The sequence below is a fragment of the Sceloporus occidentalis genome, unplaced genomic scaffold (genome assembly GCF_023333645.1).
Source record: "Sceloporus occidentalis isolate IW3139 unplaced genomic scaffold, rSceOcc1.0.p SCAF_3, whole genome shotgun sequence".
In the NCBI taxonomy this organism is placed as follows: Eukaryota; Metazoa; Chordata; class Lepidosauria; order Squamata; family Phrynosomatidae; genus Sceloporus; species Sceloporus occidentalis.
In genome coordinates this window covers 99,540,533-99,559,609 of record NW_028316983.1, presented here as the reverse complement: position 1 = coordinate 99,559,609, position 19,077 = coordinate 99,540,533, and the positions used below count along the sequence as shown (strand labels likewise).

General features: G+C 45.4%; 1 protein-coding gene across 3 annotated transcripts in view; it reads left to right on the top strand.

Annotated features, from left to right (window-relative positions):
• The first annotated feature begins 2,175 nt into the window (after nt 1-2,175).
• LOC149316470 (putative ATP-dependent DNA helicase HFM1) overlaps nt 2,176-19,077 on the top strand; it is a 101,320-nt gene continuing 84,418 nt past the window's right edge. Inside the window, exons 1-2 of one of the 3 annotated variants that reach the window (XM_089515582.1) lie at nt 2,176-2,422; nt 11,939-12,037. The gene's annotated coding sequence lies outside the window, so the exon portion shown is untranslated. Of the gene's footprint in view, nt 2,423-11,789; nt 12,038-17,163; nt 17,186-19,077 lie in introns of those variants that run through there. The other 2 variants (XM_089515580.1, XM_089515589.1) reach the window with 2 other exon arrangements.

Here is a 19,077-nt window from a genome sequence, read left to right as displayed (position 1 = left end):
TTAGGCCAATATCTGCAACTTTCTCGGCCTCTGAAGGGTACAGATGGTAGAACGTTTTGCACAAGTGATGTAGAGCTTTCTTTTCTGGGGAGGGGGGAAGGGGGGAGAGAGGGGGGAAATTAGCTAACTGCCATCTGCTGTATGTGACAGGCCTTGAAACATGCTGAGCATGTTTATTTGCTTGGGTGTGCATTGGCTAAATTATGGTTTTATTTCTTATGATGAAAGAGGCTCCATTCGCATGCTCTCCTCCTGGTCAGGAGGTTGAAACGCTGGACGTGTCCTGAAAGGTGTCATGGCCACCCTACTCCTTGGGCTTCTTCGTCATGCTCATAACGGAGGACGTTTTGGGATTCCTCCTGGTCAGGAGGTTGAAAAATCCTGGAAAAGGAGGAGGCCAGGATCCTTCACTGCCTGACTACAGATCATGGTCCTTTCTCAGGACACTACTGGGCGCTCTGCAGTAGGTACAGGAGGTCAAAAGATGAGACCCCTCTGAGGTCTGCAAGACTCTTTCCTTACCAGCTTAAAGCAAATCTCCTCCATGCCAATCTTCTGAGAGATGCTCTCCTTAGTGCAGGCCCTTTGTAGCTCCATAAGTCTGAAATGAGGGCAGGAAAAAGCCATGAAATGTGATGTCTTGAGAATGGGAAAGAATGATGCTCCAAACAGCCCACTGAGGGTGCCACAAGGGCACCTTATGGAAGCCCATGGACTGTGGATGAGAATGCTCCTTCCAGAAGCACCTAGCCACATCCCCAAGGTGAGGCACCACAGCAGCCATCCTCCCTTTTGTTGTTGTTAACTGCACTCAGAGTAACTGGGCAAAGTTGACTGAGGGCGAAGTTCCATCATCTCTACTGATGTCATCATTTAAGGCCCAGTCTTCTGTATCCTGAAAATAAGTGGCGCAGAGAGAAGTAAAAGGCTTTATATGTGCATGTATGTGTGTGTGTACAGTTGGCCCTCATTCATGGATTTTTTTATTCATGGATTCAAGCATCCATGGCTTGAAAATATTCCAAAAAAGTATAAAGTATAAATGTCTAATTAACAAACTATAAGCCACTCTGATAGCCTTGGCTGAAGAGCGGGGTATAAATAAATAAGTATAGTATAGTATAAGTAAGTATATAAATTCCAAATAGCAAACCTTGATTTTGCCATTTTATATAAGGGACACCATTTTGCTCTGCCATTATATTCAATGGGACTTGGGCATCCATGGATTTTGTTATCTGCTGGGGAGCTTGGAACCAAACCCCAGCAGATAACAAGTGTAGCAAAAAGACAGATTAGCCTTGCATAGCAACAACCAATCACGACCCAGAAAGTGTCAGCCAATGAGATGCTGACAGGGAAAGGTTGAACATTCTGTTTTGGGAGTTGGAATTTCAGTTAGGTCTAGTTTTGTGAGTTCAAGAGCGGAACTGAGGTTATAGTCCAGTGTGAGGGGCTTATAACCTAATAGATACTCCAGGTTAGGGAGTTGCCTTGTGGAAATATCATGTGGGTTATACTTTGCCCGAGTAGCAGAATTGTTTTAGGGCTTAGGGAAGCTAATCAAAGGGGGGAGGACAGTTTTTGTCCTTGCAAACCAGTAATAGTGGTACTCTATGGAGAGTTGCTTTGTAACCAGGGCTGCATCCACACTGGAGAAATAACCCACTTTGGCACCGCTTTAACTGCCCTGGCTCAAGGCTCTGGAATTCTGGGAGTTAGAGTTTGTTGTGAGACCCAGAACAGCGCTCTGCTCTGCTCTGGGCCCACAACAAACTCCAACTCCCAGAATTCCAGAGCCTTGAGCCAAGACACACTTAAAGCAGTACAAAACCTCTGAGAGATGTCCTTCTCTTCAGCGCAGGCCCCCTGTGGCTCCAGAAGTCTGGAATGAAGGCAGGAAAAGGCCATGAGGGACCAGAAGGGCATCCCTATGGAAGCCCATGGACTGTGGATAGGAGCGCTCCTTCCAGAAGCACCTAGCCACATCCCCAAAGTGAGGCGCCATAGCAGCCATCCATCCCAGGTGAGAACAAATTACCTTTCTGAAGCAGAGGAGGGGTAACACTTATCCTCCACTCTCCAGGTATCGCCTTCTAAATCCTGTAAAAAGAAGTCGAGGGAGGGGGAAATGAAAGAGGGTACATGAGGCCCTGATCCCAAATAACTTTCCCTAAGAAAAGGGAGAAGGGAGATTCAACACTTTCCCCCCCGCTAACTTACCCATGATGGCAGGTTCATTGACATTATGGGTGACGTTCTTCTCCAACGGTTCTTTCTGGAAGCTGGGAGGAGAGACAATACAAAGGTCCAGATAGAAGCCCACCCACGGCCCCTCCATGGCCCCTCCTGGGCCCACATGCCCATTGGAGATGGAAAGAAAGGCAACACCTCTGATCCCCTTCTTCCTCCTTGTTTTTGGGTGAGTGCCTCCTCCATTTGTGGGGATCCTTTCAAAGGAAAATAAGAATCAATTTGGACACTCCTCCACTGAAGGGCTTACCATCTCTGTCTCTTGGGAGCAGGGGAATTTGCACTTGAAGGCAAGCCAATGCAGAGCAATCGGGTGACATTATAATATTAGAACGTGTGCAGCCCTGATATTGTTGGACAGCAGTTGTTGGGACAGTTGAGCCACATTGGACAAGGCACCATGAAATGCAGTACATTCATGGAGAAATGTAGGACATTACAAAACCGAAGTCAACCTCCTCCCCCCACACCTAAGATCAATGTAAATTCATGCTTCTTAGCCATGCTCATAACGGAGTGAGATGGATGGATTTTTAATGATTAATATCCCTACTATAGATTTGTAGAAATGGTTGCACTATGGATATAGAGATGAGTTTTCTGGAGTTAAGGTTGTGTGTGTGAGAGAGAAAATGCTGAATAAGTTTTGCAGCAAAATGTTTATAGAACAAGTTGACCTTTGCAAGCATCAAGGCGTCTAGCTTGCTTTGAAAGCCAAAACAATTAGGAACAACATCCTTGGATAAAGGAAATAACACACAGAGTGATAAAGAGTGATGGAATATTCCAAATGAATCAAAAATGTATTTTTAAGATTCAAAAATCTGTGTCCTGATTGTATGAAAGTTTTGTATGTTTGCACTTTTTAAAAATTTTTTAAATTAATTTCAGAGAAAAGATTGCTACATATAAAATTGAGGTAATTGAAAGATAAAGAAAAGCATTAAACTATCTCTACAAAGTTAATACATTGTCATTTTGTCTTCTTATCTTCTTTTCTTCGGCTCAACACTAAAAGAAGCATAAACTTCCTTCTTTATCAAGGGTTCAAGGTAGTTCGCTCCTCCTATATGTGTGAATCTCCATGCTTTGTTGTACAGTGTATACATAACCAAAATATCATTTTCCTTTTCATTTACATTAAATTCCCTATGGTCCCATTAACCAGCCTGAAGATTATATCTAAGCCATTACAGAAACGTTTTAACATTACCAATTCAATGAAGATTAATCTTACTCTGCATCTTATCAAAGAGGCTAGTTAATCATACCCAGTATTACATCAATATAATATATTAGATCTTCCCTTATTTCATTTTGCTGTGGCGATAGTCTGTCTTAGAGAGTCTTCTGTTGGTCTATATAAAACTTCAAGAAAAGAAAGAGAAGCAAATAAAAGAATGAGATAAAAAGAAAACAACAATTGGTTATCTTAACATATTCCCATTAAGCTCATTCTATCAAGTTTCAATATTATCGATATTTAATTTCCACTGTTTTTCCCATCACCTTTTCCCATTCTTCTCTTCTCCTTGTTTCTGCTATAATTACTCACATTACACGATATTCTGTCTAATTCTCTGAAGTTGTTTACCTTATGCATCCATTTATCCCAACTCAGAATTTTGCTTGCTTTCCATAACTTAGCAATTTCCACTCTAGCTACTGTTATAAAGTAGAGTAAGATTCTCCAATGCTGTCTCTCATCTTGGGTTTTTAGTACTGAGGTCATATTAAGTAGATACAGTTTAGGATCTAGGGGGAAATCTATTCCAAAGATTTGGTGGATTGTATCATGAACTTTTCTCCAAACTCTTGGATTTTTTTACATTTCCACTATATATGCATCAAATTTCCCTTTTCATAGCCGCATCTCCAACACTTGGCATGTTTTAATTTGTACATTTTTTTCAATTTCCAAGGAGTATGGTGCCATCTATTCATAATTTGTAAAAAGTTCTCCTTTGGTTCCTGAGCTATTGTAAATTAGTTAAGATTTCTTCCAAGTATTGTACCATTCCTCCAATTCAATTTCTTGTCCTATATCTTAAGCCCATTTGATCATGTACTCCTTTATCATCTCCTGTTCCAACATTCTATTTAGTAAGAGTTTATATAATTTGGAAATCTTTTTTCCTTCAGATTGCCAGATTATCACATCTAATTCATTAAAGTCAGGTTCAATACCTATCAATTTCTTGTCTTCCATATACTGGAGAATGCAGTAAAACCATCCACTCCTGGACATTTTCCCTCTTTTAAAGTCCCTATTGCCTTAATGACTTCCTGCTTAGTTATTTTTCTGTTTAGCGCTTCTCTCTGTTCTATATTTATTTTTTTAACAGTTTTCGAATCTAAATATGTTTTTAGTTTATTTTCAGCCTTGATCTCTTCTTTATAGTCATATAGGGATTTAAAATGTTCCTTGAATGTTTCTATTATTTCTTCCTGTTTCCCCTGTTTTGTGATTATTTTATTATCCACTTTAATTTTTGTTATTAACCTTTTCTCTTTCTGCTTTCCCAATTTCTTTGCAAGCCATTTGCCCACTTTATTGTTGTTTTCAAAAAAATTCTGTCTGGTCCATTTTAGGTCTCTAGTGATTTCCTCATCCATATTACTTTGCAATTGTTTTTTGATTACATTCACTTCATTTAGAAGTTTTAAATCTGTTGGGAATTGTCTCTTCTTTTCCTCTTTCTTCTTAAGATCTTCTGTAAGGTTTTTCTCTTTTCCCCTTTTCTGCTTTTTAACTTCTCTTTCTCTTTTTATAAGCAGACCCCTTAAGACTGCTTTTCCTGCATCCCATAAAGTCTTTGTTTGGATCCCTGGAATATTATTTAGCTCAAAGTAAAATTTAATCTCTGTTCTAAATTTCTCTACAAAATCCTCATCTTTTAGTACTTCCTCCTGTAATCTCCATGTATAATTCGTTTTGGTGTCCATTACCATTTCAATTAAACAATGATCCAATATTAATCTAGGGTCTAGTTCCATTCTTTTCGTTTTAATCGCTAAGGCTTTGGAGACCAAAAAAAAAAAAAAATCAATCCTTGACCAGGACTTATATGTCTCTGAGTAATAAGTGAAGCCTGGTTTGTCATTGTTTTTGTAAACCCAAAGGTCTTCTAAGTCATGTTCCTTTATTAGATCAAAGCAGTTCCTTGGTAATTTACCCTGGTCTATTTTTTTCCTCTGCTTTTCTATCTTTCTTGGGTTTTATTACCCCGTTAAAATCTCCAGCAATAATTAATTTTCCTTTGTCAACAAGCATTAATTCTTCGTTTAATTTAGAAAAAACAGTTCTTTCCTCTCTAAGGGACCATAAAAGTTAACCAAGATAAAGGTCTCCTCTCCTGTATTTCCACAATTAGGAACCTTCCTTCAGGGTCCTTCCTTAATTCCTTCACAAAGAAATTTTTATTAACATAAATAGCTAACCCTCTTTTCCTTTTTCCTATGGAGGCTTCGAAACACTTTCCCAACTTAGGATTCCTAATAAATTTTTGATCACCCTTTCTAATTTTTGTTTCTTGTAAACACACAACATGATAGTGACATTTTTCTAATAAATGGAACACTTGCTTCCTTTTCCCCCCTCTATTTATACTCCCCACATTCCAAGAAGCAATTGTAATCATAATTAATTCTAATTCCCCTTGGGAGAACCTCCCTTAAGCTGAAATAAATTTCACACCTTAATTAATTTCTCTTAGTCCCGGAGCACTTATCACCATTTGAGCTTCTGCTTGCTTTTCATTCATTCCTTTCGTTGGAATTCTCTCCTCCAAAGCCTCTCCTTGGTCCCGATTTTGCTTCTCTTTCCTCTTGTTGGCAGGTGTAAATTCCCTCATAGGTCTCGGGTCACCTTCTTTATCCTCTTCGTCATCTTATGGTTCGTCTTGCAAAAATTTCCTATAGAAGTCTTTAGCTTTTTCCACTGTATTTATCCTGTATCTTTTTTGATTGAGTCCAAAAATTATCCCTTCAGGGTCCCCCCATCTGTAGTTTATATTGTTTTTCTGTAGTAGTGATGTCAAAAATTTATATTGTTGTCTTTGTTTTAGCACATAAAAGGGGATGTCTCTGAATACCTCTACTTCCACATCTTCTATAATTAAACCTTCCTTAAAGTTTTTCTGTATGATTCTGTCTTTTATTCTTGTTCCATTAAAACATATTGCAACGTCTCTTGGTAGTCCCTTTTCTTTTGCAAGCTTTGAATTAATTCTGAACAATTTATCAATTTGCACATCAATCCAATCCTGTGTAGTTTCCAGAAACTCTGCTAAAACGGGGATTATTTTTTCCTCTAAATTTTCATTTTCTTCTTCTGGTAAACCTCTTATTTTAATTACCTTCTCCCATTGCTTTTTCTCCTGGTTTAGAGATATTCTCTCCCCCCTTTTCTGAGCCTTCTCCACATCATCAATTTTACTATCCAACTCCTCCATTTTCTTAGCTATCATCTGGACATCTTCTCTAATTTCATAAAAGTCCTTGTTCAGTTTATCAATTTTTTTAGCTAATCCATGTATCTCTGCTTGCATGTCCTGTCTGATTTCCTCTCTCAAATTTTTTTGTTCCTCCCTTATTTCGGCCTTAAATTTTTTCTTAAATTCTCGTAATTCCTCAAGGATAATTGCATATAAGTCTTGTTGTTTATTTCCCCACTCTGTAGAGTCTCTTCTAATCCCTTGTTGTTTCCAGCTCATATTCTCTTTCCTATTTTTTGTTTGTCTTGTATCCATTTACTCTTCTAAATTCTTCCCCTTACTGCTTATATTCCTTGGTTATAGTCTTAATTCCCTGGTTACTGCATCAGTAAGTCTTATCAATGCTCAGTCTCCTCCAGGTGCAGTCCGTTTTCCCCAGCTTTACTCAATTTAGTCCTTCTAAGAAGTAAGTTAATTCTTCTCTCAATTTAATCCTATACGGCTGGTCCAAAGTATCCCAAAGGGATATTTTTCGCTACAATTCCAGTAAATAAAGATTCGTCTCAAGGACAATAATTCTCTCTGTAACACTGTATCCCAAAAGTTTCTTAGAGTGGAAAATAAAAAAAAAGGATTTGTTATTCTCCTTTCCTTTCTGGGGAGAATTAATTGTAGACAAGTCAAAAGCAAACGACACCGTATTCTATCTCTTCCAAGCTGCAAATTGCCAACAAAATCTAATTATATCGTGCAAAAATCCTCAACAAAGTCCACATAAATTCTCGTTAATGACTAGTTGACTCACCACCCATTTCCTTTTTCTTTTCCCTTTGGGAAGACCAAAATTCGAATGGCACTTAAGTCAAACTCCTTGTCGCCCTTGGCGCAAACTTCAGCTTAAAAAAACCCTGTTTGAGCCTCAACAGGGTTTTCCCTTGTCTTTATGGTTGGTGTCAAGGCTGGTGTCCGTAGACCCAAATCTATTGCGACAGCTGTCCTTGTCGGCTTTCGCCGAATCCCCCTCTTCTCCCTGTGACGGCTCCCTGGCGTGGGCGAGAAAAACGGAATTCTCAAGCCCCCGAATGACCCTCACTCAAGTCTCACCCAACTTGGGTATCTTCCTAGTCCCCAAAGTTGATTATGGAGACTTTAAACAGATCCCACAATAGACCAATGGAGGCAGAGCAGTGCTTCTTGCCTCCCAATGCCTCAGCGTCCCAATCAGAAGTCCCAGTTTTGTACATTTGCACTTTGAACCAGCCAATAGAATACATTGTTAGGGACCTCATTGTTGGAATCACTTATATGGACAGCCATTTTCTTTGGTTCTGGGCCTCAGTTCTTTGGAACTTGATTTCCATTGGGGACTTTGCTAGCAAATAAACAGTTTTGGATTCTCAGCCTTCTGAGTCCTGTTGTCCATCTGCTCTGTCAAGCCAGTGGACTTAGTGAGAGAAGTCCAGGCTTTTAAGAAACTCACAACAGGAGGACATTTTGGATTTCGTCCTGGTCAGGAGGTTGAAACATGTCCTGGAAAAGGAGGATGCCTGGTCACCTCGAGGGAAGGGGTCAGGGCCCTTCACTTCTTGACCACAGGTCATGGTTCCTTCTCAGGACACTATTGGGCAAAAGAGGAGGCCCCTCTGTGGGTCTGAAAGACTCTTTCCTTACCGACAAAGAGGAATGGACCTCCACAGCAAACGCCTGAGAGGCAACTTCCTCCTCCTCCTCCTCCTCCTCCTCCTCCTCCTCCTCCTCGACAAGGTTCCTTGTGGCTCCGAAGGATTGAAATGGGGACACGAAAAGGCCATGAATTGTGACTCCTTCAGAGCATCCCTAGCACCACTGAGTGGCATCCTAAAGTGGATCTCCCAACGCTTCCACAAAGCTGTAGCATGATGACAGGGAAAGACCTGAGAGCCCAGGAGAGAGGTCAGGGAACATTCCCCAAAGAAGCCACCCAAAAGCCTGACCCACTGTCCTTTCCCACTTCCCAAAGGCAGATATGAAAACGCCAGCAGACCTAGCTCTCCCTGGCAAACAACAACTCCAAGAGATCCCCAAAAGGCCTTTCCCAGGGCCCTATACAGAAAATTCCCCAGAGAACATCCGTCATGCAAGCTCTCATGGCACAAACCTAAAGGAAAACCCCGCTCTCTTCTGTGAACACCCCTTGCTCCTGCTCCTGCTGTCTGGACTACTGTCCCTAAGCAGAGAATCAGAGCCATGCCCTAAAATCAACCCCAGCCCTAGGTTCATGGAATGACTTGCCTTTGGAAAAGCAGAAAAGGGGAGATGTAGAGGAAGTGACCCTGGCAAAAGGGAGGTAGGGGCCTTCCTTGTGAGAGTCTGGAGGTCCACTCACACTGACTGTTGGATTGTGATGTAGGAGGGGGGATTTGCATGTAGGTGCTGATTGGTTGAGAGGCAAAGGGGAGGGGGGGCTTCCTTGTAGACTCTGGAGCTCTATACAGAGAGACCAGTGGATTATGAGGTAGGAGGGGGAATTTGCATGTGGGTGCTGATTGGCTGAGGGGCAAAGGGGAGGGGGGGCTTCCTTGTAGACTCTGGAGCTCTATACAGAGAGACCAGTGGATTATGAGGTAGGAGGGGGAATTTGCATGTGGGTGCTGATTGGCTGAGGGGCAAAGGGGAGGGGGGGCTTCCTTGTAGACTCTGGAGCTCTATACAGAGAGACCAGTGGATTATGAGGTAGGAGGGGGAATTTGCATGTGGGTGCTGATTGGCTGAGGGGCAAAGGGGAGGGGGGGCTTCCTTGTAGACTCTGGAGCTCTATACAGAGAGACCAGTGGATTATGAGGTAGGAGGGGGAATTTGCATGTGGGTGCTGATTGGCTGAGGGGCAAAGGGGAGGGGGGGCTTCCTTGTAGACTCTGGAGCTCTATACAGAGAGACCAGTGGATTATGAGGTAGGAGGGGGAATTTGCATGTGGGTGCTGATTGGCTGAGGGGCAAAGGGGAGGGGGGGCTTCCTTGTAGACTCTGGAGCTCTATACAGAGAGACCAGTGGATTATGAGGTAGGAGGGGGAATTTGCATGTGGGTGCTGATTGGCTGAGGGGCAAAGGGGAGGGGGGGCTTCCTTGTAGACTCTGGAGCTCTATACAGAGAGACCAGTGGATTATGAGGTAGGAGGGGGAATTTGCATGTGGGTGCTGATTGGCTGAGGGGCAAAGGGGAGGGGGGGCTTCCTTGTAGACTCTGGAGCTCTATACAGAGAGACCAGTGGATTATGAGGTAGGAGGGGGAATTTGCATGTGGGTGCTGATTGGCTGAGGGGCAAAGGGGAGGGGGGGCTTCCTTGTAGACTCTGGAGCTCTATACAGAGAGACCAGTGGATTATGAGGTAGGAGGGGGAATTTGCATGTGGGTGCTGATTGGCTGAGGGGCAAAGGGGAGGGGGGGCTTCCTTGTAGACTCTGGAGCTCTATACAGAGAGACCAGTGGATTATGAGGTAGGAGGGGGAATTTGCATGTGGGTGCTGATTGGCTGAGGGGCAAAGGGGAGGGGGGGCTTCCTTGTAGACTCTGGAGCTCTATACAGAGAGACCAGTGGATTATGAGGTAGGAGGGGGAATTTGCATGTGGGTGCTGATTGGCTGAGGGGCAAAGGGGAGGGGGGGCTTCCTTGTAGACTCTGGAGCTCTATACAGAGAGACCAGTGGATTATGAGGTAGGAGGGGGAATTTGCATGTGGGTGCTGATTGGCTGAGGGGCAAAGGGGAGGGGGGGCTTCCTTGTAGACTCTGGAGCTCTATACAGAGAGACCAGTGGATTATGAGGTAGGAGGGGGAATTTGCATGTGGGTGCTGATTGGCTGAGGGGCAAAGGGGAGGGGGGGCTTCCTTGTAGACTCTGGAGCTCTATACAGAGAGACCAGTGGATTATGAGGTAGGAGGGGGAATTTGCATGTGGGTGCTGATTGGCTGAGGGGCAAAGGGGAGGGGGGGCTTCCTTGTAGACTCTGGAGCTCTATACAGAGAGACCAGTGGATTATGAGGTAGGAGGGGGAATTTGCATGTGGGTGCTGATTGGCTGAGGGGCAAAGGGGAGGGGGGGCTTCCTTGTAGACTCTGGAGCTCTATACAGAGAGACCAGTGGATTATGAGGTAGGAGGGGGAATTTGCATGTGGGTGCTGATTGGCTGAGGGGCAAAGGGGAGGGGGGGCTTCCTTGTAGACTCTGGAGCTCTATACAGAGAGACCAGTGGATTATGAGGTAGGAGGGGGAATTTGCATGTGGGTGCTGATTGGCTGAGGGGCAAAGGGGAGGGGGGGCTTCCTTGTAGACTCTGGAGCTCTATACAGAGAGACCAGTGGATTATGAGGTAGGAGGGGGAATTTGCATGTGGGTGCTGATTGGCTGAGGGGCAAAGGGGAGGGGGGGCTTCCTTGTAGACTCTGGAGCTCTATACAGAGAGACCAGTGGATTATGAGGTAGGAGGGGGAATTTGCATGTGGGTGCTGATTGGCTGAGGGGCAAAGGGGAGGGGGGGGCTTCCTTGTAGACTCTGGAGCTCTATACAGAGAGACCAGTGGATTATGAGGTAGGAGGGGGAATTTGCATGTGGGTGCTGATTGGCTGAGGGGCAAAGGGGAGGGGGGGGCTTCCTTGTAGACTCTGGAGCTCTATACAGAGAGACCAGTGGATTATGAGGTAGGAGGGGGAATTTGCATGTGGGTGCTGATTGGCTGAGGGGCAAAGGGGAGGGGGGGCTTCCTTGTAGACTCTGGAGCTCTATACAGAGAGACCAGTGGATTATGAGGTAGGAGGGGGAATTTGCATGTGGGTGCTGATTGGCTGAGTGGCAAAGGGGAGGGAGGGTCTTTGGTGGTATTGGAGATGGGGAGGCTGGGTTTGAACTCTGAGCAAGTCACACTTTCTCAGCCTCAGAAGGTGACAAATCTCGCTGAGAATGAAACATTAGTACTTACCTGAGATACGTCCCTTTCCAGCAGAGAAGGTCCGAACATCCTAACAGCTACTGTAGGCAGGGAGAATTAAAACAAAAGAGAGAGTCCCTGCCCCTAGTGGGAGGAGCGACCCCCTCAGGACCTCAATCGATGATCAGCCCAAGCTCTGAGAGAAAACGTCTGGGAGATATCAACCAAAGGCAAAGTTACCGACCTTAGAACCAAAACAAAAAACCAACTTGAGCAGGCCAACTGACCAACTGGTTAAGGACAGAGTCTCTCGTCTTCTTCTTCTTTGTTTAACTTTTTTTTGTAGGAATAAGGAACCTGCCAATAGTCCCAGGCTCCTCCCACGCCAGCATCCAAGGGTGGGGAGGATTTCGGACCTTCTCTGCTGGAAAGGGACGTATCTCAGGTAAGTACAAACGTTCCATTTCCCAGAAGAGAAGGGCCTGAACATCCTAATAGTGGGATTTACCAAAGCCCTTAAAAACTAGGGCGGGGCTGCTGGTGCAGAGATAGAGGACCCAGGGGCTATCTGTTGGAGAACCCGTCTTCCAAAGGCCGCCTCAGCCGACTGGGTTATGTCCAACTTGTAATGTCTGATGAACATGGATGGGGATTTCCATGTGGCTGCTCTGCAGATTTTGCCCAATGGGGCATTACTTGCCGGGGCTACCGAAGTTGCTGCGCTTCTGGTTGAGTGGGCCGTAATGTCCTCTGGAGGTTGAAGGTCTAAGGTTTGATAACAGGCGACAATGCAGGCTTTGCTCCATCTGCTGAGGGTGGAGAGTGACACCTTTCTACCCTTAGACTTATGTTGGAAGGAGATGAAGAGAGATTCAGATTTCCTGAAACTTGCTGTCCTTTTAAGGTAAACCTTGATGGCCCTGCGCACATCAAGTGTGTGCCAGATCTTTTCTAGGTCTTTGACCAGTCGATGGCAGAAGGACGGTAGAATGATGTCCTGCGAGGAATGAAACACCGAGTTGACCTCTGGAACTAACGTTGGGTCAGGACATAGAAGGACAGAGTCAGGCCTGATGAAACACAGCTCCTTGCGCACTGACAGTGCCCCAATCTCCGAGATGCGGCGCGCTGATGCGATAGATGTAAGAAAAAGCACCTTCCATGTAAGGAACTTGAGAGATGCCTCTCTTAGAGGTTCGAATGGATGTATTGTCAGTGCCTTGAGAACTGTATGTAGGTCCCACGATGGAAAACAATGGACAGTGGGTGATGACCTATTGGAGTTTCCCTTAAACAATCAACGAATATGGGGATGGTGTGATATTCTGGCTGCTTCATCATGAGGCAAAATGGAGGTGATGGCCACCACTTGTTTTTTTGACAGTGTTGGGGCAGAGGCCCTGATCAACGCCATCTTGAATGAACTGAAGCAGAGTCGACACTGACACCTGGATGAAGTCTCTATTCTTGCGCTTGCACCACCTCCGGAAAGACCTGTAGGTGTATTCATAAATCTTCATAGTTGACGGTCTTCTGGACGATAGGATAGATTGGATCACCTCTGGGGAGTAGCCATATCCTATCAGCATGTCCCATTCAATTTCCAAGCGTGTAGCTGAAGCCAGTCTGGTTCAGGGTGGTGAACCTGACCCTGAGAGAGAAGGTCCGGTCTGGGAGGCAGTGGAACAGAGTTGGTTGCCATCTCTAGAATCTCAGAGAACCAGAGTCTTTGGGCCACCCAGATGCAACCAGGATGACCTCCGCTCTTGTCCTCTTGATTCTCACTACTAGTCTCGTCAGAAGCGAGATGGGAGGAAAGGCATAGAGGAGCCCTTGAGGCCAGGTGCAATTCAGGGCGTCCATGTCCTCAGCCCCCTTCGTCTTGAACCTCGATATGAATCGTGGAACCTTGGCGTTCGTCGGGGAGGCAAAAAGATCTATCATTGGTCAGCTCATATTGTAGGTGATTTGCTGGAATACTTCCGGATGAAGACTCCATTCTCCCTGGTTGAGGTTGGTCCGACTCAGCCAGTCTGCCTCGTCCATCAGGGCTCTGGAACTGGTTCCTCCCTGACGATTTATGTGGACTATGGTGGTAATGTTGTCTGTTCTTATCAGGATAGCACTGGAGTGAATCAGATCCTTGAATGCCAGAAGGGATAGACGGACAGCGCGCAGCTCCAGCCAGTTGATACTGTGTGACTGTTCTTCCAAGTCCCAGCGACCCTGAGCCAGACGAACTCCACAATGGGCTCCCCAGCCCCTGAGACTGGCATCCATTGTGATCTGGATCCTTTCAGGTCTCCAAATGGCCCAACCCGTCAGAATTGCTGGAGAGATCCACCATTGGAGAGACCGGCGAACATGGCTGGGGACCTGGATGGACTTGTGGATCTTAAGGGCAATGGTCTGTTGGTGAGGCAGGAGGAGCCACTGGAGAGCTCTGGAATGGAACCGTGCCCACAGGAAGCAATCGACTAGCGATCATGAGCCCTTGGAGATGTGCCAGTGTTGACAGGCTGACCTGTTGAGAGTCTAGCACCTTGTGAATCACCTTTGTTATGGTTTGTATCTGACTGGAGGGCAGGGAGACTGTCCCCTGATGTGTGTATACCCTGGCTCCCAGATGTTGGACCTGTTGATCTGGGATGAAGGTGCTCTTGTTGTTGTTGACTAAGAACCCATGGAGTTTTAGTGACTCTAGGACCCTGGAAGTGTTGAGGATTGCCTGCTGTTTTGACCCTGCCCTGATCAGGAGGTCGTCCAAGTAAGGGTAGACATGAATCCGTTGAGCCCTCCAGTATGCAACCAGAGCCACCATCACCTTGGTGAAGACTCTGGGTGACGAGGCGAGACCAAAGGGGAGCGCCTTGTATTGGAAGTGGTTGGAGTCGTACCTGAAGCGCAGGAAGCGACGGTGGGAAGGGTGGACCGGAATATGTAAATAAGCATCTTGTAGGTCCAGAGATGAAAGGAAGTCTCCATGTTGCAAAATGTCGAGAATGGTTCGAAGAGATTCCATCCGAAACTTTCTCTTTTGGACAAATCGGTTCAGGCTCCTGAGATTGAGGATTGCTCTCCACGATCCATTCTTTTTGGGGACCAGAAAAAAAGTTGAGTAACAGCCACGATATCGCTGGTCCTTTGGGACCGGTTCGATGGCCTGGATCTCCAGTAACCATTGTATTTCTTCCAGCAGGAGGCGATGTTTGTCGGGGTCCTTGGATCTGGGAGAAGGTTGGAACATGTTGTGGGGTAGGGGAGAAAATTCTATTTTGTAGCCCTGTTGAATGGTGTCCAGCACCCACTGGTCTGAGGTGGACGTCTCCCAGATGTCCCCAAATTTCTGGAGTCTGCCCCCCACTGGAGGGATGGTGTCATTGTTGTTGTCCTTTATGGTTTGATTTGGAGTTTTCTCCATCCTTTTGAGAAAAGGAGGATCGGTTGTTTTTAGGACAGTACTTTGAATCTCCCCAGCGAGGCTTGCCGCCCTTTGACTCTCTGGCATGAAAGGAGTTAGAGGAAGGAAAGGATCGAAAGGAGAGAGAGGAAGAGCGACCCTGTCTAAACTGCTTTTTGTCGTCCCTCTTTTTACCTGAAGGCAAGGCCTTCTTTTTGTCTTTGCCCTCGACAAGGACCGGTTCAAGGGACTCGCCAAATAATTTGGTGCTCAAGAAGGGAGTGAAGGCCAAATTTTGTTTTGATTTGGTATCGACGTTCCAGTTTTTTAACCTGACCGCCACTACTGACACCTGACCCCTGGCACAAAACTGGACTGTGTCCAGTGTGCCATCAGCTGCAAAGGCACTGGCCTTGGCAATCTTGTTTAGAGTTTGTCTCATTTTGGTGTCAGTGGCTGGAATGGTTTCTAGCAGGTCCCTGGTCCACTGAAGAGAGGCCCAGGTGACCATAGAGACCGCAGCCGCGGCTCTAATGGCCGTAGAAATGGCCTCGTGGGCGCGTTTGAGAGCTGCCTCAGCTCACCTGTCCTCTAGGTTCCTCAGGGTATCCTCCCCATCCCAGCTGAACACTGCTGAGGAAACCAGTGCCGACACTGGTGTATCGACTAGGGACACCTTGAGTTTGTCCATAACCGCTTGCTGGAAGTTGTATAACTTCCTGATAGCATTATGGTTAGGGTGGCTGGCCTCTGGCCTGCTCCACTCATCCCTAATGATCTGCATTAGATTGTAGGGGCAAGGGATCTCGTGTACCGAAGGGGCTGTGACAGGGAACAATTCCTCTCTCACTCTTGGGAGGTCGGAGTCCTCAGGAGGTGTCTGGACCAAGGGAGAATGATTTCCAGGGTCTTAGTTGTCTTCTTCAGAAGTAGAAGGAAGTCCTGTACTTGAAACAAGCGTGAAGATGATGGGGGCATCCCTGTCATTGTCACCTTCTTCTTCAGACAGTTCGCCCTCTCTCTGGTGAGGCTTCGCCGGGGCCTCACCAGTCATGGTGCCCTCATTGGATCTGTTTAGGCTAGGGGGATGGGCGCTGCCGACCCGGCTTGGTCAAGATGGCACCCCGCATCAGAAACCCCAAGATGGCAGCCCCCATCGACAGCTGCATGGCCAAGATGGCCCCGTCATCAGCCCTCCCCGAGGGACCGCCTACATCTGGTCCAGAGCAACCATGATGGCCACCCCATTGGCGTCCACATGGCCAAAATGGCTGCCCCCATAGAAGGGGGTCGGAAACATGTTTGCAGGCATGAAGCCCATCATTGGCCAAGGGCTTCCCCAGCCAAAAGCGGGCGGGAGTTCTCTCCCGCTGGGGAAAGAATGGGCGAAAGGGTCGCTCCTACTGCGGGATGCGAGCGTGCCTGCCCAGGGGAAAGAGCTGGCGGTTTGTCCCACCGTCAGCAGCCTCGGAGTCCGTGGATCTCCGTAAGTTGGCCCCTGCCCTGGATCCCTTCCCCCTGAGGAGCCCACACCCAGGCAGGGCCCTCCTGGGCCAGAAAATCACGGAACCATTGGACCATTTCCAGGGGGGGTCTGTTACTCACAGGCTCTCCCCCGACGTCCTCAGCTGTCCCTGGGGCTGGGTCTCTCTCCACGGACCCTGAATGGGCCGATTGGGAGACCTTGGCCCCAGCCATGCCTGGGAGAGGCAACCTCTCAGTGCGCAGAGGCCTCGCTTCTGGCCCCGGTCTTGATTGAGCCTCTGACCGAGCTTCTGGCAAAGCCGGGGCTGGTTCAGCTGAAGCAGCCTCTCTCTCTGGCCTGGCCTCCTCAAGGTCTGACATCTCCCTCACAGTCCAGAAGGGGACTGACCAGCAACCAGCCACTGCATTGGCATCAGTTGCCTTGTAGAGTGGAATCCAATTCCAAAGCTGGAATGGAATCTTTTCAAATGGAAACAACTATTATGAGCTTGGAGGGGGAATTTGCATGTAGGTGCTGATTGGCTGAGAGGCAAAGGGGAAGGAGGAGCCTTTTCAGAGAGGCCTTTATTCATGATGCACCTGGTTCATGGAATTCCCTCCCCAGACATTTGGAGATGGGAAATAACTGTTTATTAGAAACCTCAGTGCCACAAAAATAGTGCTTATGTGGTTTTTCAATTTCTCCAGACATGAAATAGATAACAGAAGGTATTACCAATCTCTGATTCTTTCTTTCTTTCTGGACCACATGCTGCTTTTAATTCCACTGCAGTAATGCTTTCAGATGTTGTTTTGTTCTGCTTACTTGCTATTATTGCATATCTGCATTTTAATTTTGTATGGTTTAATTTTAATTTTAATTTTTGTTTTGTTTTTAACTGCCCAAAGAACCTTGATTGTTGGTCACCATGCAAACATTATATATAAACACTATATAAACAAAATAAATAAATAACAACCTTTATTAAAAATTAATTCTTTACAACTTAGCTTCCAAAGATATCTCTGCCAAATACCAAGAATGGCAAAGAGAGTCAAAAGAAATATATATAAGTTTAATCTAAAATAACGTATTGTTTCCATTATGACTTGATAACCTACAATTATGTACTCCTTAAATCTTTGTATTTTGTTATAGCTCTCATAATAACAAAGGCTTGATGTATAGATTCCTTCCCTTGGCCATTACCAATTGAGTGAAAAAAATATGCATTTACGAAGCTTTATTAATAAGATGTGAATAATTCAAAGGGGTTCGGCCGTGAAGAAATAGCAGAGTATCTTTCCTATTTGCATATAAATGAAATGATACTTCAGTGTCAGAGTTGAAAATTAAATAATGTAAAGTTTTACAGTGCAGTCCTGACACAGTCATAAACATTAAGGTCGTAAGTTGAGATTTTCTAACGTCTCATCTTATCATCTTTTGCACAAGTGTGACTGAGAGGCCTTGCCATATCTGTGTGAACAGTCACAGAGCCCAACGCATGAATTAACATGGATAATAGGAACAGGTTCAGAACTGTATTTGCTAGTGGAAGACACAGTGCCAGATGGTGATCCATGAAAACAAGCAGATACTGAAGTTGTGCAGTGGAAAAAGTAATAGTTCGAATAAGTAAAATAGGACAACAAACAATTCTACTGAAGTCTCCAGGTTTGATAGAAAAGCCTTGGTTGTGAGTATGTGTGAGGAGGAACTCTGACACCAAGCAGAGGTTTTAAACTATAATTTGTAGTGTATCTAACCAGTCCCACACAGGTTCACAAAACCTTAACTTTCCATTCTATTAACATAATAAATTCATCACCGGGGCTAATGGCAATAGTTTTTTGTGGGCTTTTCGGGCTTTGGGACCATGTTCTAGAAGAGTTTATTCCTGATGTTTTGCCAGCATCTGTGGCTGGCATCTTTTTTCCAGGCAAGCATTCTCAGCCACAGATGCTGGTGAAACTCTGCTAGAACATGGCCACATAGCCCGAAAAGCCCACAAAAAACTATGGATGCTGGCCATGAAAGCCTTCGACTTCACACTAATGGCAATGCTTGGCGCCCTCAAGGGAATGTCTGCTTAATATCGGTATTTTTATTTTATCTTGTATCTTTTGAAAGTTATAGAACTGGCATCTTATTACTAAGATGATGCAGTTTAATATAGAAGAACCAAATACACTGCTACCCCGGGTTACGAAATTAATTCGTTCCGCTATTCCTTTCGTAAGCCGAAAATTTCGTAACCCGAAACACATTTTCCATTGAAAATAACTAATGCGTTCTATGACCTCAGACTGAACCTGCAAGTCAAAACAAAGGCACAATAGAGGCCTATTAAGCTAAGTACCCTACAATACAAGTTGCCTGAGGCACTAAAGAGCTTAACAATGACTGGCAGGTCCATTCTAAACTTTCTAATGATCTTAACAATGACTGGCAGGTCCATTCTAAACTTTCTAAAGGATAAAGAAAAAAAGTTTTTTTCTTATCTTTGATGGTTCTGGCATCTCAGAGTGAGGCAGGAGGAGGAGGAGGAGCTCTCAAATCATCACAGCCATGACCAAAGCAACCCCAAATCTAAAAAAGCAACCCCATGGTCACACTC